The sequence below is a fragment of the Pteropus medius genome, unplaced genomic scaffold (genome assembly GCF_902729225.1).
Source record: "Pteropus medius unplaced genomic scaffold, Ma_sr-lr_union100, whole genome shotgun sequence".
Lineage (NCBI taxonomy): Eukaryota > Metazoa > Chordata > Mammalia > Chiroptera > Pteropodidae > Pteropus > Pteropus medius.
The window spans coordinates 26,280,169-26,300,113 of record NW_024340696.1 but is presented as its reverse complement, the minus strand read 5'-3'; the positions used below and the strand labels follow the sequence as shown (position 1 = coordinate 26,300,113).

The following is a 19,945-nucleotide window of genomic DNA, read 5'->3' as shown; positions in this document are numbered from 1 at the left end:
ACAAATTTAAGTAGTAAAACAAGCCCATGATATCACAAATATTAGTGCTTAAAACAAAGGCTTTTAAAAGCGAGTCAGTTAATCAAATGTAATAGTAAATCATAGTACAAGTGGTAAGATACTATGACGAAAATGTGATGGTGATATTCAAATGACTGAAGTCTGGGAAACGTTGGCAGAGGTCTAAAAGGAGACTTTAAGTAGAATTTTAAGAATTATTTCCTAGCTATCTTGACCTCCCAATTGACAATGTGTGTGTATGACTGATCGCCACTTAGCCACATCTCTTTGTCCTTTACGGATTTTTTTTTTTTTTTGGTACTAACCCAGACTCATGCTCCAGACATGAATGGTAATCACAAAATCCCCAACAAGCTCTGGTATAGTGTTGTCTGATTTCTGAATAAAATCCCCCAAAGACTAATTGCTAAGCAAGGCCTGGTCCATGAGCTGTTGACATATTCATGGTTCATAGAGTCTGTCATGCAATCATTCCATTCCCAGGAAAAGATTTGGTTTGAGGCAGTGCGGTCATCAGCCTGCAAAATTAGAAGCAAACTAATTTGTAGTGCAGTGATACGGTTTCTTTTCCCCCTGAGTATCATCACTCAGAACTATGTGCAGCATTTTTTATTTACCTTAATGGAATAAAAATTCTAAATGACTGTTTTTATTTCACAGTTATATATTATGATTTATTATTAATTATAATAAGTGAGAAAGCGTAAAAATGACCTTTAATGTTAATCAAACATTTTTGATAACATAACTTTCTTGAAATGGAGTCAACACTAGTAGTTTCTGTTTTTCCCAATAGATTAGCTGCTTTAAAATCTTAAATTCCTGAAAAAGAAGATGATACAGTAGAACTCTCACAAATGATCCACTGGCAATAAGCTTGATTCTGGTGAAATCTGTAAGGAAAAAAAAATTTTATGGGGGAAGTTATTTGGCCTGAGTTCAAGGAAGAAACTCTACTTCCCAAGGAAGAACTTTAGGATTCGTATTAGGTTCCCCTCATTGTTTCTTCCTTTATATGGTCTGGTTTGGGAAACGAAACATAAGATTTTTAGTCCTAGCTCTTTAACTATAATGGACTAAAACTGAGATGACAAAGAGTAAGAGAAGCAAAGGCACTCAGCCTGTGCTCTGGCCAGGCCTGGAGGAATGACACTTGGGGCAAAACGGCTGCTTGCAGGTTTTTTTCATGCTTCATTATCATCACTAGACAGACCCGCTTCTCATTTTTTTTTTTTTTTTTTTTTTTAAGGAAGGCAAGGGTACTTTCTTAGAACAGACCTAATGAATAAAAAAGAAGGAGAATTTTTAAAGCAGATTATTTTTATAAATCATTTGTACTATAAAGTAACAATATGGGAAGATGAAACAAAAGAATGTGCACTTTTGTTTTTTTAATCTGGTAACTGGAAAACTCTTAGAATGGTGGTTAGTATCCAGCTTACTAAATAATTCAGTATTCCTACAGTTTTTCATAAAATTCTGTTGCATAAAAGCAAATACTGAAAAACTTCTATCAGATTTCTCTTTTTCTATCATCAAACTGTTATCTATAGCTAATACTCCAAAGAAGAGTCTGGTAAGTGGATTACTCCAAAAGTTCAATAAAACATTTTTAGATATCTCAGGTATTCTAGTCTTATAAAAGTCACTTTTATTAATATTATATTTTTAAAACTAAGAAAGAACTGTGATTTTCTAAATTATTTCTGTCAGCAAAACAACATAGCTCAAAATTCTGCCACCAGACATGAGATGGTGCCCCATCTTAAATAGTATGACTGCTCCCCTAGAAAAGTGAGATTTTCTTAAGTGCATTTCAACAACCACATCTTTTTTTTTTTTTACCTGAAACCCAGGAATTATGTGGGTGCTTTACACTGGCAAAACAGAAGGCCCCAGCACTTTAGCTTTTTTAACTTGAACTGCTTTAAATTTTTTTATTTAAAAAAACATTTCTTCTAATTAAGAAAACTCTGATTTCCTATTTTATAGTCAGGTTAAATGTTTGTGCCATTAGAGATTTAAGATTACTTCAAAAATGATTCACATAACGAATTTTTCCTTACAGCCATTAGCCTATGTATTTTTCATAATGAACAATGCAACAAATGCAAAATATTTACAGCATTAAATCACACTGCCAACGTGAACAGTTTGTATAACATGATAAAATTTTCATATGATAATGTCATATAAATATGTATCAGTCAAAATATGCATGTTTCAATTAATCATGAATTTTGTACCACCTCTTTAGGACTTAATTAAGCAAAATGTTTAGGGCATTTTCTTTCTAATCTAATGTTCAAAGAACTATAGAACATTATTCTGCTTTACATCCCAGAAGGAGTAATTCAGATTAATTACTCTAAGATGAAATCAAATTGTATTTCTCATAGTTCAGAGAAGTATGAGATCAAGCATTTCTGGAATGCCTTGCTAAAGTTGTTTGAGAAACTGCCCTATCTGGTGACTTTTGAAAATAAAGACAGCCACTGGTCAGTATCATTCTAGAGACATTAGAATTGGCTGTGAACATGCATGATTGCTTACCTGACCAGAGCCCAAAGAAAATCAGGGGACCTCATGGTCCCCAAGTGATTAGACTACAGATTTACCACCCCTTTGCAACTTCCATGGGAGTCAAAGACTGAAGAAAAAATCTGAAAGTATTTGCTAATGATATTTTTCTCTTCCAATAGTTTCTAAAATGCACACATCCAGATAATTATTTCAAGACTTGAATTACACTTGAAACAAGTTGCAAGGCAGTCTGAATTGACTGTGTGCTCTCCACGCCATGAAACGAAAGATGGCACAGGTAGTACTCAGTCAATCTATTTGTTGGAGCAACTATATTTAAGAACAGAAAGAAGACATGGTCTGGAAAGCAAGCAAAAAACTAGGGTTAAAGTTTGCTTTCTTTTCAGCCCTTCTTGGGATAATTCAATTCCAAAAACTCTAAAGAAGTCCAATTTAAAAGTCTTGACAGAGTCCTATACAAGCTTCTGTACAGTTTCCTGTGTTCTAGAAGTGAATATTCAAGGTCACCCAGAAAAAATTTGAACCGCTGAGCCAAAAGGAAAGTAAACATAGCTAGCCATTATTTAGTATTTAGTAGATGCCATGCCCAGTGCAAAATTCTTTAAATCCATTATTTAATCTTAATTACGAGCACCACCCACCAGCAGGTACTAACATTATCCCTATTGTACAGATGAGGAAAGTGAGGTTTAGAGGTTAAGTAATTTGCTCCAAATCATACAGCCAGTACATACCAAAGCTTGCATGAAACCAGGCTGTCTGACTCCAGAGCCCAAGATCTTGACCACTATGCCTTGGAGACCACAGCCTTTTTAAGCATGTGAGATTACACACCATCCACATGGACTTCCCTCTACTGAAAGATTAAAAGCTGTCACAGATTCTGCTACATACTGGAACACTTATAATCATGACACACTAATAACCAAAGAAAATGAAATCAAAAAGGTCAAAATGTCTTTGAGAAGACAGTTGAAGTGTTACTCAGTATTTGTCGATTGATTAAAACAAACAAGTTAAAGGTCTGCAGTGAAAGTCTTTACCTCTTATGACTATAGAACTTGAATTTGCTGCAAACTTCCTGTCTGAACTTTCACCAGCAACTTCCACTTAAACATTAAATGATGAGAAAGAATCAATAACAGCTAGATCTCAGAAAGCATTCATTCTACCCACATGCAAGCAATATTGTTCCCAGCTTTCTCTTTTGTAAGGAGGGGCGTCACAGCAGAATATAGATAAGATTGATGTTCCATGTGGGTCAAGTGGGGAATCATTTACATCTGTAATTTCAAAGATGCCAATAAGAATTTCCTAGCTTCAAAAATTATCCCTCAACGGCTCACTAATTAAATTCTATCATTAGAGAGTAATTTCTTTGCCTAAATATTTCTTATATTCCATTTAAACACAAATTCTCTGAAAGCAAGAAGGCTCAATACACATTTGCCAATAATGATTTACGCTTTAAAATGAGTGCTTCCTTCTGAAAAACAAGTTTTCACAGAGAGTGGGGAGAAGGGCTGAGGACAGGGTTCCAGTGAAAAAGATGGAAGGCAGAGATGAGAGAGGCTAGGGCACCAGATGCCTCTGGTCACTACTTTGCTAACATCTAGCCCTAGACATATAGGCAGAGCAAGCTGAGGGCAGCCAAGCTAAGATAGGGTGGACAGAAAAAAATACTGTCTGATCACACTTTGGTACAACGTCAAATATTTTCAGAGTGCCTTTTAGATGTGAATGTAAAGTACAGTAGAAGTTGAAGGAGGTGGGTGAAATGGCAGAGAGCTAGGGATCACTAGAAAAGAAAGGTAACACATATACTGCTTTGCAAACCTAGGTCGCTATTATTTGAAAGACAGTATGGTCGGATACAGAGAGATAGAGACAGAAGACGTTGATGAAAGTATTAACACTGCCTCTTCTGGTTGTATGAGGTGGGCAAGTCACTCAAGGGTAGTAATGCCCACCGTAAGTATAGCTGTGGTGAGGATCAAACGAGAGAAAGTAGGAGTATTCTACATCTCAGTGAGCCTTCCTTAGAATTACTGGCAGTTAGAGCTGTAAGAAAGGGTAGGTGTCAGCCGTCTGTATGCCGTGTAGAGAGGCACCAGCCTCTTCAATCACATTCCCTCCCATGGATGACATCTATAGAACGACTATCTTTGAATACAAAGAACAACTCAGTAATTGGTTAAATTTCACTAACTCAGACTATTTAAGACTAAAGCCATTAGATTTAATAAAAGCTTCACTTACAGTTATTCATTCTAAAAATAACGAGTTAATAGTTGACAAGGTGTTGCCAAATATATCACTGTACTGACAGATATTCTGTTATTTATAGATGGGAATTCTTTGTAATTATTATATCAACTATCCACACATGGGTAGATCTTTCTAAGTGCCTGAAAAGTTTGCTCTTTTAAAAAGTATAGTAACAACTGAAAATGTTTGCCACCTTGGTAACTTAACTATCAAAAATTGCCAAATAACAGAGTCTGAATTAATAAAACTTTATTGCACTTACTTCTCATTTAAAAAATAGGTGCAATTAAATGATAGAGGTTCATACAACTACGATTCCTTGTAGTGCCTAAAATTATTCCTATTTTTCTTTTGGAAATGGAATTATTTGAAGTGATTTCAAAAATTTAAATAGCTTGCACCCCTCTAAATAGAGTAGTACTTGACCCCAAAATAAAATCTAAATCTCCACACATAAACTAAAATTTGATTTAAGTAAAAGAAATGAGCACATATTACACAATATGACAGAAAAATGAAAAAATTTAAAACTAATTTTCAATTTTCTAATGGAAATTTTCTAGCCAATTTTAATTATTTATATATATGAATACATACATACACATATATGTATACATATACACACACATATGAATAAATTAGACATTTACATGCAGATCCTTGCACTGGTGACTGGTCAAGAATGCTGAGTTGAATAGGACATGGCTCTGCTCCCAAGAGGACAGAAAAGTGTGTGACTCATTATATGACAGGCAGAATGTGGTGAGATGTGTAGAAACCTGTTAGAGCCTGCAGAGCACAGCATTTGAGTTGGGTCTGCACGGTCTGGAGAGGAAGAAGGTTTAAGAGAAGATGGGAAAGGACAGAAGAACAGCAGGAGACAGGGAAGAGCTCCAGGAAGGGAGGAGTCCTGAACTCGCCCCTTCTCCAAGACTGTGTGAAGAGCAAAGTAGAAGATTAGACTGGGCAGGTGGGGCCTGATCAAAGGGTCTTCTGAATGTCATTCTGCTATGGACCGGGGGGCACATCTTTATTCCACAAGTAATAAGAAGCTCCCAAATATTTTTCAGCAGGACTTGACAGGAACAGAGATGTGCTGAGAAATGGTATTTCAGTAGGATGGATCAGAATTTGGAAAGACTGGAATCTTGTTCCACATCTAGAAACCTCAGCAAGCAACATGAGAGCGGCTCCATGTCTCATTCACCTTTGTGTGTTCAGTGCCTAGCACATAACAGTGCTTAAACTATGTTGAATGAACGAATAAATGAACGGATGGATGGATGGATGGATAGATGGATGGATAGATGGATGGATGGATGGATGGATGAGGAGGAAAGGAGATGAAGTTTCAAACCTATAGAGTAAGTAGAAATGAAAAGAAGGAAAATAAGAAATCCCATAAAGTCACAAAGTATTAATTCTCTCTTGAACATCATACTAACTTGGATTCTTTAAAAAGACACTACTAAGCTCATGTGCCTGCAGCTCTTTATCATTAATTTGAATATCTACCTAAAATTTCATTGATTTTCCAGTGAAGAGATATCTCTTGAAAGTGTCTCTGACAACCTCGCCTCCACTTCTCAGTATTCACTGTAGAGAGTCTATCTTTCCTATGTACTCGCCCTCAGGAACTGGAATAAGAGGGTAGAACCTAGGAGTAAGGAAAGACCAAAGCCACTTCCCAAAGCACATGCCACAGAACACCAACCTCATGGGATCCTTAAATGGGTGTTATTTTTTAAAAGACTTCCATTGTCAAATATGTATGGAAAACACTGGTAAAGAAAGTAAACAAGAGTCTCTTTACTATAAAACTTTTTGGTATGTACAATGTGTACCATTAAGGATCTTTGAGAGGGAGATAGAGTGTGATGTATTTCACAAATTTGACCATGGATATGTCTTTCCACACAGAATCCACATGACTGGACTTCTGCGGAAGTATTTCTGGGACATGTGGCTCCACTGCCCTACATCAGCACAGAAGCATCAGCACTTCCATGTGTGTCATTAATCATCTATAAGATTTCTTCTCTTTTGTCAAGAATTAGATTTTTCATTGCTAGGAGCCTCCTTTGTCAATACTGGACCATGTGGGCAGTGCTGGGTGTGCTGACCAGTGCTTACCAGTCCTCAATAAATATCACCACATGCTAACATGCCCATGGTCCACAAAGTCCTATGGTGTCAGCTACCTGCATCAAACACAGAGAAGGCAACTCTTTTCCTGTCTTACAGAGAAAATGGCAGAAATTCAGAAGGTAATGGAAGAGCAACACTGCTCTTAACAGACTGAACAATCCATGTTTCCATGGACAAGGAACTCAAGCAAACTCTTGTCCCTCTGACCAATTCAAGGTGCCCTGGGATAATGATGCTACAGTCATGGGATTGCTCTCCATTGGCCTTCCCTCTCCTACATGGCTGAAGATCATTCACTTAGGCCCAGCATCTAGCCGACAAATGCATGTGATTAGGGACGGGACGACAGCAGGCAGGGGGCAAGATCAAAGATGGTGCACCAGCAAATCCATCACTGCCAGAAAAGGCAGTTCCAAGCCCCTGACCTACATGGAAGGTCATCACCTCCAAAGAAATAACAATAGCAGTACTATAGGACTAAAGGGTCAAGCTGCTTTATGTAGAACGTCAGAGCAAAGGAAGTATTCCCATCACCTACTATTTTATCTGAGGGGCTCATTTCCCCTTCTGGAATCTGGCCATCCCATTAATTACACTTAATGGACTCCACAGTTAACAAAACTTCCCAGAGGGGAAATCTTAATGGTAAACAAAGGATTCATTTATTTACTCAGCTTTGTGCCAGGCACTGTACTAGGAGCTGGACATATACTACAAACAAGGCAGACATGATCCTAGTCCTCAAGGAGTTTTCCATGGCTGCCCCCAGTGTAAAATGCCAATGTGCAGTAGAAAAGGACTGTAGAAAAGCCAGGCCTGCTCCCAGGACTGTGTCACCACCAGGGGGTCACAGAAGCCAGGTGTTTGTGGTGACCACAGAGTGGGGTATAAGCAGCCCCACTGGAGGGGAGTATAAGCAGCCCCATCATGAATGACCATCAGGCCAAGTCAAACATCTCAGCATTCTAGCTAGTTTTGCCAAGTAGCACACCATGCTGGGGCTGCCATCTCAAAGGCGGTAGGCTAGAAACATGGGTAGGCTAGACACCTGGGAAAATTAAAGCATTCACATGAAGCACTTGCTTTTCTCCTCCTCAGAACCTCTTCTTCTCTCCAGGCCCTGAACTACAAGTTCAAAAATTAAAGAGTTAGAAGAACTTCACTTTACTAAATTTGTTAAAAGAACCAAGGTGAACTTGCTGGAACACTGTCAACGAGAAAATTTACTTCCCTCTTCATCTTTCCCATCTTGAAATATTTAAAGGGCCCTGTGCCAATCCCTACTTAGGAATGTGATGAGACATAACACACCAATACAGCCTGGTTAGGGAAAAAGTGGAAGCATACCAACAGAATAACCTATCAGAGTCCTCTTCCTTCCTCTCTACATATTCCCCTGGGACATATCATCTATGTACTCCTGTGACTCCAGTTACCATACATAAGATGATTTCCAAATCAACACAGTTATCTCTCATGAGATATTATTTCACACTGCCTCTAAGACTTCTTAAGCTCGTCATGCCCAAAGCTGCACACACATCCCTCCCCCTAACCTGCCCTCTACTGTGTTTTTCATCTCAGTTCCTGGCCCTAACATCCATGCAGTTACCTGCTAGCAGAAATCTGGTATCTTTTCTGCCTCTTCCCTCCCTCTTATCTCTCACGTTCTGATTAATCACTAAATCCTCCTAATATTTTCAATATAGCCACTTATTCATTCATTCACTCATTCATTCATTCAATAAATATTTATCAGATCCACTTATGTACCAGGCACTGTTCTAGGTGCCCTGTCCTCATGGAGTGAAGCCACCAACACCTCTTGCCCATACTACACATGGCCTCCAATCTCACTCCCATCTAATTCACGCCCTCCACTTTGGATATGGGGAATCCTATTGAAACACAATTCTTGTTACTGCTCTCACCTGCTCAAAACCCCTCAGTGGCAACTAATGCCCTCAAAAAGAAGCTGAACTCCTCAACATGGCCTCCATGACTCCCAGGACCAGGCCAGCCTATCAGCTTGTCTATTCTCTGAGCTCTAACTTCTTCTACTTTCCTTGAACCTCTCTTTCACTTGGAGCCTTTCTATGTGCTGCTTCTTTACCCACAACCTCAAAATCCTTGACCGATTCAGTACTACTGCTCCTTCACATCTTACCTGAAACCTCATCCTAGGGAGGTCTTTCCTGACCCCAATCCTGGACAGATCCCACAAAACTCTGGGCTTGATCACCTCCAGTCTCAATTGAGATTCATTTTTACTGTCTTGTCTCCTCCACCTCACTATGAGCCAGTTAAGACAAGGCCCATGTCTGTCTTGTTCACTAGAACGTAATGACTTATTTGGGCCTCAGCAGGAGACATTATGTTACCAAGGAGAAAAAGCAGAATCCTTACTAGATGCACTTTGGATGGTTGGATCCCTGGGGAGGGGCGGGGGTAGGGAGGGGAAGAACAGGAGGGGCCAAGGACACCATCTTTAGAAATCACTCAGTAATCACTGCCATGTGTTGCCTTAGAGGGAAACACCAGTGAAAAGCCCCAGAACAGAATGCAATCGTTATTTCCACTCTCCTTGGTGAAGTCCACGAACTAAGCCTTCTCAACTTAACAGGAACTTTGAGAAATAAGCACTGGAAATGTCCCTAGAATAACAAGAGTTATCAACTTCATCATCATTTCTCTCTCTTAACCAAACTTTATTTATACCTTCAAATAATTAATAGCAAATAGTTCAGTCAAATCTAGGTTAGTTCCAGAATCACAGCTACCCTCTACAAGCAAGAGAAAGCACAGCTGACATTTCCTCTTATTTCTTGTTAGCATCTTAGCTCCTTGGTGACCTGGGGCAGGGTATTCTGAAAGTATTATCATAGCTAGGTCATACTCCCCAAAAGACTTTAGATAATGCCAGAGAAGTTCCGGGCTGCCTCAGGAATCACAGGGGTGAGTGATTTAGACTTCATGTTTAGATAGCATCCCCACTTCGGAGGTGAATTTTAACCCTCATTTTGCAATTAATGCAACTGAATGAGCTTGAGGAGGCATTTAGCCTCTCCAGGCCTCATTTTCCTTGTCTGTAAAAAGGGCATTTAGCTAGATGGTATTTTAGGTCACTTCTAATTAAAATTCCAGGATTCTAAATCTCTCAAAATAAGATCCATTTAAAGGAGTTCAGACACAGGATATTTTTTCTTTTCCTCTTTTTCTTGAACTCCTGACTTAATTTTTTTTTTTTTTCTCCTTCTGTATGGCCACCACCATTGTCCCTTGCTCTTACCACAAGAGGCTTAGAAAATTCTTTCGCTGATGGGGCAATTTTTGAAGTGGCCCTTTCTGAGCTCTCCAATATTTGCATGACCAAGAATCTGGTACCCTCTTTTTACTCCTTTATTATATATTTATGCTTGACTTTACAGGGAATAAAAATGAATGTTTATAAAATTCTAACTTTTATACTGTTCTCCATTAATTTCTGACCTTTCACTGTGGACTTCCACAGACATGGTATTTTATCCTGTATGCAGAAAACAGAATCTGAGACAAAGATTTGCATGCAGGTGGTTTATTTGGCATGTGATTCCAGGAAGTAGGAATGAGAGACAAGGGAAATGAACCTGGGGAGAAGGAAAAGCCCACAGAACATTGTGTTATTGAGTTGGCCACTGCTAGGGGAGACTGGTGTTCAATCATAAAGAACATTTTTTGGAGTTTATGAAATACATTTTATAAGTATTCTCCCAGGGGACAAAAGGAGGAAGCATTTATTCATCAACTCTCATGTCCCAGTGGTTTAGTGTGTTAATTTCCCTACACTTCTGGTTTGCACATGTGTGAGCAAGTGTTGAAAGGATTTAGATGATATCCATGCTGCCATATCAGAGAAGCCCCAGAGCAAGAAGCGAGAATCAGGCGTAAGGCAAGGCCCTTTCAGAATGCACATGCTTAAGCTGTCAGAATGCTACAGCATACACTGGAGTAAGAGGTGGGGCCGAGAGGATCTGGAGGGGTGCACAAGAGGCGTCATACACGTAGAGCTGTCATCACTGTAGAGCCTGGTTTCTCGATCATGGAGCTATTGACATTTTCAGCCAGATAACTCCTCGTTGTGAGGCTGTTCTGTGTGTTGTAGGATGTTTCTTAGCATCCCTGGCCACTACTCACTGTATGTCAATAGCGCCCCCTTCCAAGCTGTGACAACCAAAAATATCTGCAGATATTACCAAAAGTCTCCTGGTGGAGGCAAAGTCACCCTCTGATAAGAACCACTGGTGTAGAGTATTATGTATCCTATTTTTGTCACTTCTCAGTGCCCCGTCATTTCTCTCCACTTTATACCATATCAAAAGCAGCTCCCAAGTAGACCGCTACGGGGGATAGTTATGCCTTATGCTCATAACTTAATTTTTAGGCTTTGCCATGATATATTTTACTTAAATAGATGATAATCCCTCAATAATAAGGAATGATAAGACTTTAAATTTGGGAAAGCTATGAACAGACTAGATATAGGCTAAAATGTTAAAATTACATTCTAGAACTTAGTTGCTTAAGTCAGAAGAAGAGTTAAAATAAATTTTTTTGAAATCTAGGTCTCTAAGACAAGGGCTCAATATTTTTTGAGACAAGGATCTTTTCCTCTGAATTATACATATAGGTTCTACTCATAATTTCACATTCAACTTCAAGGCCCCCACTCACCCACCAAAGCCCATCATACAAGACATTTGGATTGTTTCTAGTTTTTAACTATTGTGAATAAATGCTACCATGAAGATTCTTCTACATGTCTTTGGCTCACATATACACACATTTGTGTTGAGCACATATCTGGCATGGAATTACTGGATAATAGGATATGTATATGTTCAGCATTAATAGATATTGGCAATCAGCTTTCAAGAGCGGTTATACCGGCTTATACTATCATCAGTGTAGTTGCTCCATATCCTCTTCAACACTTTGTATTATCGGTCTTTTCCATTTTAGCATTCTAATGTTTATGTACTGGTATCTCATTATGATTTTAAAATTTATTTTCCTAATGACTGAGGCTGAACAACTATTAAATGGTTTATGGGCCTCTTGGAAATTTTCTTTGGTGCCTGAGTATATTTTTTCTCCTTTTTTCTACTGAGCTGTTTTCTTTTTTATTTATAAAGGGATTCTTTATATATTGTGAATGAGTCTTTTCTGGGACATGAATTATGAACATCATCTCCTACTCAGTGATCTACCATTCATCTTTTAAAAGATTCTTTTAATCAGCAGAATTTAATAGTTTATTTAATCAATCTTTTCCTTTATGGTTAGTGCTTTTAGTGTATCATTTAAGAAATACTGGCCTACCCGACATCATAAATATACTCTCCTATGCTTTCTTCTATAAGCTCTAAAGTTCTTCCTATCACATTTAAATCAACAATCCATCTAGAATTGATTTTTTGTGAATGGCATTCTTTTTCCATAAGCATATTTATTGAAAAGACTATTCTTTCCTCACTGCTCTACATTGTCATCTTTGCTATTATGGACTCAACGTTTGTGTCCCTTCGAAATTCATATGTTGAAGTCCTAACTCACATTGTGACAGTATTTGGAGAGGGGGCCTTTGAGAGTTAGTTGGATGAGGTCAAGGGAGTACGGCCTTTGTCCAATGAAACTAGAGCCCTTATAAGAGATACTAGAGAACTTGCACTCTCTCTCTGCCATGTGAGGCCATTTGCAACCCCTAGAGAGAGTCCTTATCAAACACCAACCCTGATAACCTTGATCTTAGACTTCTATTCTTCAAATTATGAGAAAATAAATTTTGGTTATTTAAGCCACTCAGGCTATGGTATTTTATTATGATAACCCAAGCTAATACACTTGTCATAAATCAGGTATCCTTTTAGACATGTTTTTGGAGTCCACTGCAATACAATACATATATTTTATATATATATATATATATATATATATATATATATATATATATATATATATATATATATATATACATATATCTTATCAGAGGGTAACTGTCCCCCAGGAGACATTTGGCAATATGAAACTGCAACAACATCCTTGTGACTCAATCACAAGGATGGCAGGTTGGTGTTGGCTGTTGGCGGAAGGTATCAGTTCTTGTCCACAAGAGCCTCTTCACAGGACTGCCTAAGGTTTCCTTGTGCTCCCCCAGAGCGAACAATCTGAGAGAACTAGGCAGAAACTGCAATAACCTTTTATGGCAGCCTTAGAAGTTGGTCACACAGACCACCCCTGATTCAATGTAGGAAGAGACCACACCAGGATATCAGGATCATTGGGGGCCATCTTGGAAGCTGGCTACAATAATTTCATTTATCTGAACTCCAAAAATAGGCAAAATAAACTATATTGCTTAGGGGGAAATACTGAGGTGTTAAAACTAAAGAAAAAAAGGCAATGGTTGCCGCAAACGTGGTTACCTCTTGGAGGGAAGAAACTGTGAGTCAACAAGGATCATTATTTGTAAAAAAATATATTTATGTTTTCTGTACTTTTCTAAAGTGTAATATATTTCATAGTTTCAAAAAAAAGGGTTTTTTAAAAATTAAAACAAAAGAGAATTGACAAGAGAAATAGTAATTATTTTTTCTCTTTTATGCATGAAATGTAGAGTAATGAATTCCTAAAGCCTAATTAAAAGTATGGTCAAAAGAAGAATAACAAAAACAGCAACAATTAATATTAATAATGATATAAAATTATTTAATTGTTATAGTCTTATAATAAATGTTGAGATCTGGTAGTATAAGTCTTCCAATTTTTTTTTTTTCCCTTTAATTTGTCATGGCTATTCTTGCCCCTTTGCATTTCCATGTAAATTTTAGAAACTGCCTTTTAATTTCCATAAAATTTTATGCTGGGATTTTTATCAGCATCGAATTAAATATATAGATCAATTTAGAAAGACTCTGCCTTTTTAGAATAGTCTCCAATCCATAAACATGGTGTGTCCTTCCACAGATTTAGGGCTTCTTTTATTTCTCTCAGCAATGTTTATAGTTCTCTGTGTAACCATCTTGCACATATTTTGTTAGATTTTTTCCTCTTGGGTATTTGATGGTCTGATGCTATTTATAAAGGTATTTTTAGATATTTTCAAGTTTTGTTTTTAAATTTTTTGTGGTTGGTATATAGAAATATAATGAATTTAGGGGTATCAACAGTGTTAAGAGACCTTGATTAATTCACTCATTAAATATAATAGCTTATCTGTACAAGTTTACCTTGTTTTACTGTGCTTCACTTTATTGCACTTGCAGATATTGCATTTTCATCAATATCCAGCAAAAATATCACAACCCACTAAAGGCTCGGATAATGGTTGGTATTTTTAAGCAATCAAGTATTTTTAAATTGACATGTACATTTTTCAGACATCATGTTCCTGCACACTTAATTGACTACAGAATATTGTATATATAACTATTCTATGCACTAGGAAACAAAAAATTTGTGTGACTCACTTTATTGCAATATTAGCTTTAGTGTGGTGGTCTGAAACCGAACCCAGAATAGTTCTGAGGTTTGCCTGTACATCGATGGGAGAGGCATTCTGTTCTAAACAAAACGTCATTTCTATCTTTTACATCTTATATTTAATAAGACAAAATTAAAACAGAAGTGGTGATAGTGGTCATCTTTATTGCATTCCTGATCTCAAGAGAAAAGCTTTCAATATTTTGCCATTAAGTATGATATTTGCTATAGGTTTTTTGTGGATACTTTTTGTCGTACTAAGGAAGTTCCATTCTATTCCTACTTTGCCAAGAGTATTTTTATTATTTATTGTATTAATTTTTTTCAAATCGTTTCTGCATCTATTGAGATTACTGTATGAGGTTATATTTAATTCTGTTAATATGGTTAATTATATTGACTGACTTTTAAATTTTAAATCGACATTGCATTCTGAGAAAAAAAATCCTAATCAGTCATGGTATATTACCCTTTTATATATATATCACTGGCTTTGGTTTGCTAAGATTATGCTCAGAATTTTTGAATCAGTGTTCATGATGAATAGAAGTTTTCTATTTTAATGTAACCCAATTACATAAAATTATCACTTTCTTTACTTCTAATTATGATGAGATCAAGGTCATGCTGGGAACATATAATGAATGAAAGTGTTTCTTATTTTTCTATTCTCCGAGAGAGTTTCCCCAAGTTTGGTTTTCCTTCAGTGTTTGGTAGAATTTACCACTGAAGCTATCTGGGTCTAGAATACTCTTTGTAAAAAAGATTTAATTATTTAATTTCTTTAATAGAAGTAGGACTGCTCTGGTTTTCTATTTCTTCTGGTTTCCGTTTTGGTAAATTAGACATCATGTGACTTTTCTTTTGCAGAAATTTTGGGAATTACTTGCAGTGATCACTACTTACGTGTAGCATCAAAATGATTTGGTTTAATAACACGTGTGATACAGTCTTTTTATTTACTCACACTTCACATTTTTAGCACTTTTTATATATTTTAAGTCTATTATTTCAATTTGCTCATCCTTCCTGAGTAAATTAACAATCATTGAAACTTGTCCTAAGTAGCATAAATCTTCCATTAGACTTTTAGCTGCTATAACTACACACAGAGGTGAGTTTGCTTCAAATATGCTCAAAAAATTAACAAATACATATTAAGGTACATTAAAATAGACCCGCTTAAATCATGAAATCAGGTAGCCAATTCACTATGCAAGTCACAAAATCAATATTTTATAAATCTAGGGAAATTACAGATTACCTAAACTAACTACATCATTTTTCAGACAAAGAAACTAAGGCTTCAAGAGGCTAAGTGACTTACCCAAGATTACACAGCCAGTAAATGGCAGAGTTGGCATCAACAGCTCAGGTTTCCCTCTTCTCGCTCTAGTAGTCTTTTTACTACATCATGCTACCATTCAAATTACACATTCCATTTGGCATTAAGAATAATTGAACATGCTGAAATTTGGCTTATACTTTTTAAGATCTCCCTTATATAAAGAAAGATAAATAGGAACTATATCACAATAACATTTTCAGGCTTCATTTTGTATCTTTTTGTGTCTCCTACCATGCACCCTCCAAGTGCTCCTAAAATTATATCATACTTTCAAACAAAGTCAAACTAGAATGGAGTTTTGATTATATTCCAACTACACTGTAAATTCTTGGTGGTCAAGGATAATGATGTATATTTGTATTATCTAGTACAATGTGAAAAACATTCAGTAAAAACATAAATGACTGAAAGACTGTCATAGTATTTTGAATAATCCAGAGGTTACGAATAAGGCTTGAGGAGACATATGCCTAGGTTCAAATATCAGCTCTGCCACTTACTACCTGTGTGACCTCAGGAAAGTTCCTTAGCTTTTCTGAGTCTCAGTTTCTTCACATATAAAACAAGGTTAATAATAGCATCCACACAGAGCTGTTGTGAAAATTAAGGGAGATAATCTATTAGCACAATGGCTCATAATATGTACTCAAAAAAATATTAGCTGTGATGAGATTATATCATTACAGTTATTAACTACTCTTATCCCGCCATTCACCATAATTCCTCCTGTCCTTGTCCTAAGTGATTTGGAAAACTCTCCAAATCTGAGGGTTTAGTGAACCTCTTCTTTTTTGGAGAAATGTATCTGCTACATAAATAGTCATCCAAATCCCATTAACTCTAGGTAATTTTATTTAATAATCATATTTTAAAAGTTGGACACATAAATAAGTGGCAAAGCAATTTTGATTAAATCCTGTTTTCTCAATGGCTATTTGGAATACATCATTCATATGCAAGCCCCAAGAATATTGAATAACAGATAAAATAAATAATGATCATAATGCAAACCACATTCTGATTCCCACTTCCCTGCAAGTATGTCTCCGTGTAAGAACTGTAAGAGCCAAAAAGTAACATGCTTATTAACTGTGGGTTACTCAGCTATATACATAGAGCTTAGCAGATCATGTGAATGTTTCCACATTCTCAGTTAAGCTAATGGTTCCTTAGAGCCCAGTTCTTACAACCCCTTAAGAATTTCAAGATTTGCCTGAAAAAATATATCGTATTTCCATGACTATGACTGAACACAAATTTGGAAAGCTCACTGAAAGCGAACCATTCTGGAGGAAAGGAAATGGTCATTGTTTTCAAAGAAAGGCAAGACGCTCCTGCACACAGGAAATCAAGCTGGTCTTAGGAGCTTGATCTCATCTCCCTCTACACAAACTTGTGTGTGTATACTGTGTGGATAGACCCTACCCTTCTCCTCACATATAGGAACATGGTGGGAAATAAGAATAAGATCATTTACCAATTGAGGTAAAAGACATTTTATTCAAAACTGCCATATCAATGCAACTAGAGAAATATGTTCTCTCCTTTTTTCACATTTCATTTCATTTTCAAGTATTCAGGGATTTAGATGGACTTGTAATAGGCAAGTTATAAGCCTCTGGGAAAACCTGTCAAAAGACCCAGATCTAAAATGTTGTTTCCTAGATACACAGTGTTTTCTGCAGGAGGGCTTAGTGAATTTCACAGAAAAAAGGTTGCTGCATTCCATCTTTCCCTCATAAACAAAAATAATTATACTAACAGTTTTATTTTAATTTTGTTGTTGTTGTTGTCTAATTCTTGGGAGCAAAATGTTGTCATGAGGCAAGTCTGAGATTAGGGTGTAAAAATCCTAGTTTTAGTCCCAACTGGTTACTTTGACCAGCGGTAGACAAGGTGAGGACACCCAAATCTGCCCAACCATTGCAGAGGACTGGTGTCCCACCAATGGAGCCAAGAGCTACTATGCTTGTTAAGCAGTAACAACCAATATAAGGTCTTTAAAATCCATTTTGAATGACTTTACTTCAATGGTCAAACTTGCAGGAGAGTAGGGCAGGCATAGTGTTTTGATGGAGCCTCACTGCAGCGCGGTTCACACACTCCACACGGAAAGTCCTTTAATGGCACAACCTTCTTGGAATAGAGTCCCAAAGGGTTGAGCTCATATTAAAATCTCTCAGATGAGAAGAATTACAGCAAGGTTACAATATAATTAACCTGAGTTATCTTGCTGATATATATTCTGACACTTCAGACTATACTCATGCTGTGATTTTTTAAATTAGCAAAAAAGGAAGTTTTCGTATCCATTCAAACTAAAAGAATAAAAAGAGTCTTTGCATAAAAAGAAAGAGATGGTCAATTCTTTCAATTATTTTTTAATGTTATTCTTATAACAGTGTTTTGGGTTCTTTTAATGGCTGCTCTGTATGGCAAAGCCTTATTCCGTCCACTTCCTAGAATCTGCAGAAAAGTCTGTGTGATTCTTTTTTAAAGATCATGGCGATTCCCTTCACTGCTTCGAGAAAGAGAAAAAAAAAAAAGCAAAATCAAGGATATTATCCTGTGTTTATAACAAGTCTATTACCATAGTAACAATTGTGATGTCACAAACCCTACACCAAGGGCCAAATTCTGTCTCTGAGAAGGGAAGGACAGCTTAGCTTCAGAAAGCAGATGAAATTGGATGCAAACATGTGCGGCCAAAAGACAGTCAATGCTTGTGGTAATGGTCTAAGCACAGGGAGTTTCCCTGCTCTGAAGAAAGGGAGGGCAGAAACAGAAAAGCTACACCCACACTTCTGTATGCAGCTGTGCAAGAGGAGAGTGGAAATCCAAGAGAGTGTGGTATCATCATGTTCCCAATCGCGAGTATTCTACTGGGCCCACTGCCTGCCAGACATGGATGGGGCTCAGTGTAAGCCCGCCTGAGCACATAAAACTCACTCTGAAAACAGTGTCTGACAAACTAGAGCCTCTGGTACCTCAATGAAGAAGCAGCTTGCCTTATGATGGCAATCACTAGCAAACCAAACTGGGGTTTTACCCCTACTACGTCATTCAAGTTCATAGAACCACGGATTCTCAGGGTTAGAGAACTCATCAAGTCTCCCAAAAGACTCTAGAAAATAACCTTCTGCAGGAATAAGTTGCATCCCTTGTCACTGGAGAATGCGAAATAGCAAATTATTAGGTATTCTTATTCTGATAAAGTCTTGGGAAGTTTTGTACAAATATGATGAAAACACAACTTTATATTAAAAAGAATATTGAATTAGGAGAAGACCTTAGTACTAGTCTTGGCCGAAGTACTCAGAAACCACAACCTTGGAAAGCCATTTAATCTATTTGAGCTTCAGGTCTTTATTTAATAATATTGAACATGCTAATTCCCAGGGTTATTGTAAAGATCAAATTAAATAAAATACTGAGTGTGAATGAGTTTCACCAACTATAAAGGATTTAATACAAACACAGGTATTATTATTAGCATTTTCACATAGCCAGTTTACAGTACAACAGTAATTTGAACACTAATAGTTAGTTGCTTTCCAAGAATCCAAAGCATACATATGATCCTCGTCTATCCTATCCCAAGAGGTGAACACTTGCATGATACAGTCAACTCGAAATTATTCGGGGGCTGATTATTGAGGGGCCTTTTGCTTCTAGCCATTTCTACCATTTATTAGTTGCCCTCAAGAATGCCATGTTAACCTACATATGGCTAGAAAACTGACAGCAAGTGTGCCTCAACCCTATTACCTTGACTAATAACTAGTAAAAGTTTTAGCAAAAGGAAGAATTGAAATGATTAACTAGACAGAAGTTTTGAGATAACTGGTGGACTTTACTTATCCATGGATAATTACCCACATCACTGTCTGGGAGGCTATGGCCAAGGTCCGACAGGTTGGGACTAATTCAGACAAATTATAAGCATTTTCTTGGTGAACAACAAAGTAGGTGTACTGTCTTATGTATGTGCAATAGAAATTTGAATAGCAGTCATTCATTCAGTGGTAAAGTATCTACTATGTGCCAGAACTCACCACATACCCTGAAAACTCTCAAATTTTCCTGCCCTTGTTACTG

At 37.1% G+C, this 19,945-nt stretch overlaps 1 protein-coding gene across 1 annotated transcript in view; it reads right to left on the bottom strand.

Moving 5' to 3' along the window:
- The window catches only part of SOBP (sine oculis binding protein homolog), a 135,720-nt gene that overhangs the window by 98,806 nt on the left and 16,969 nt on the right, over nucleotides 1-19,945 (bottom strand).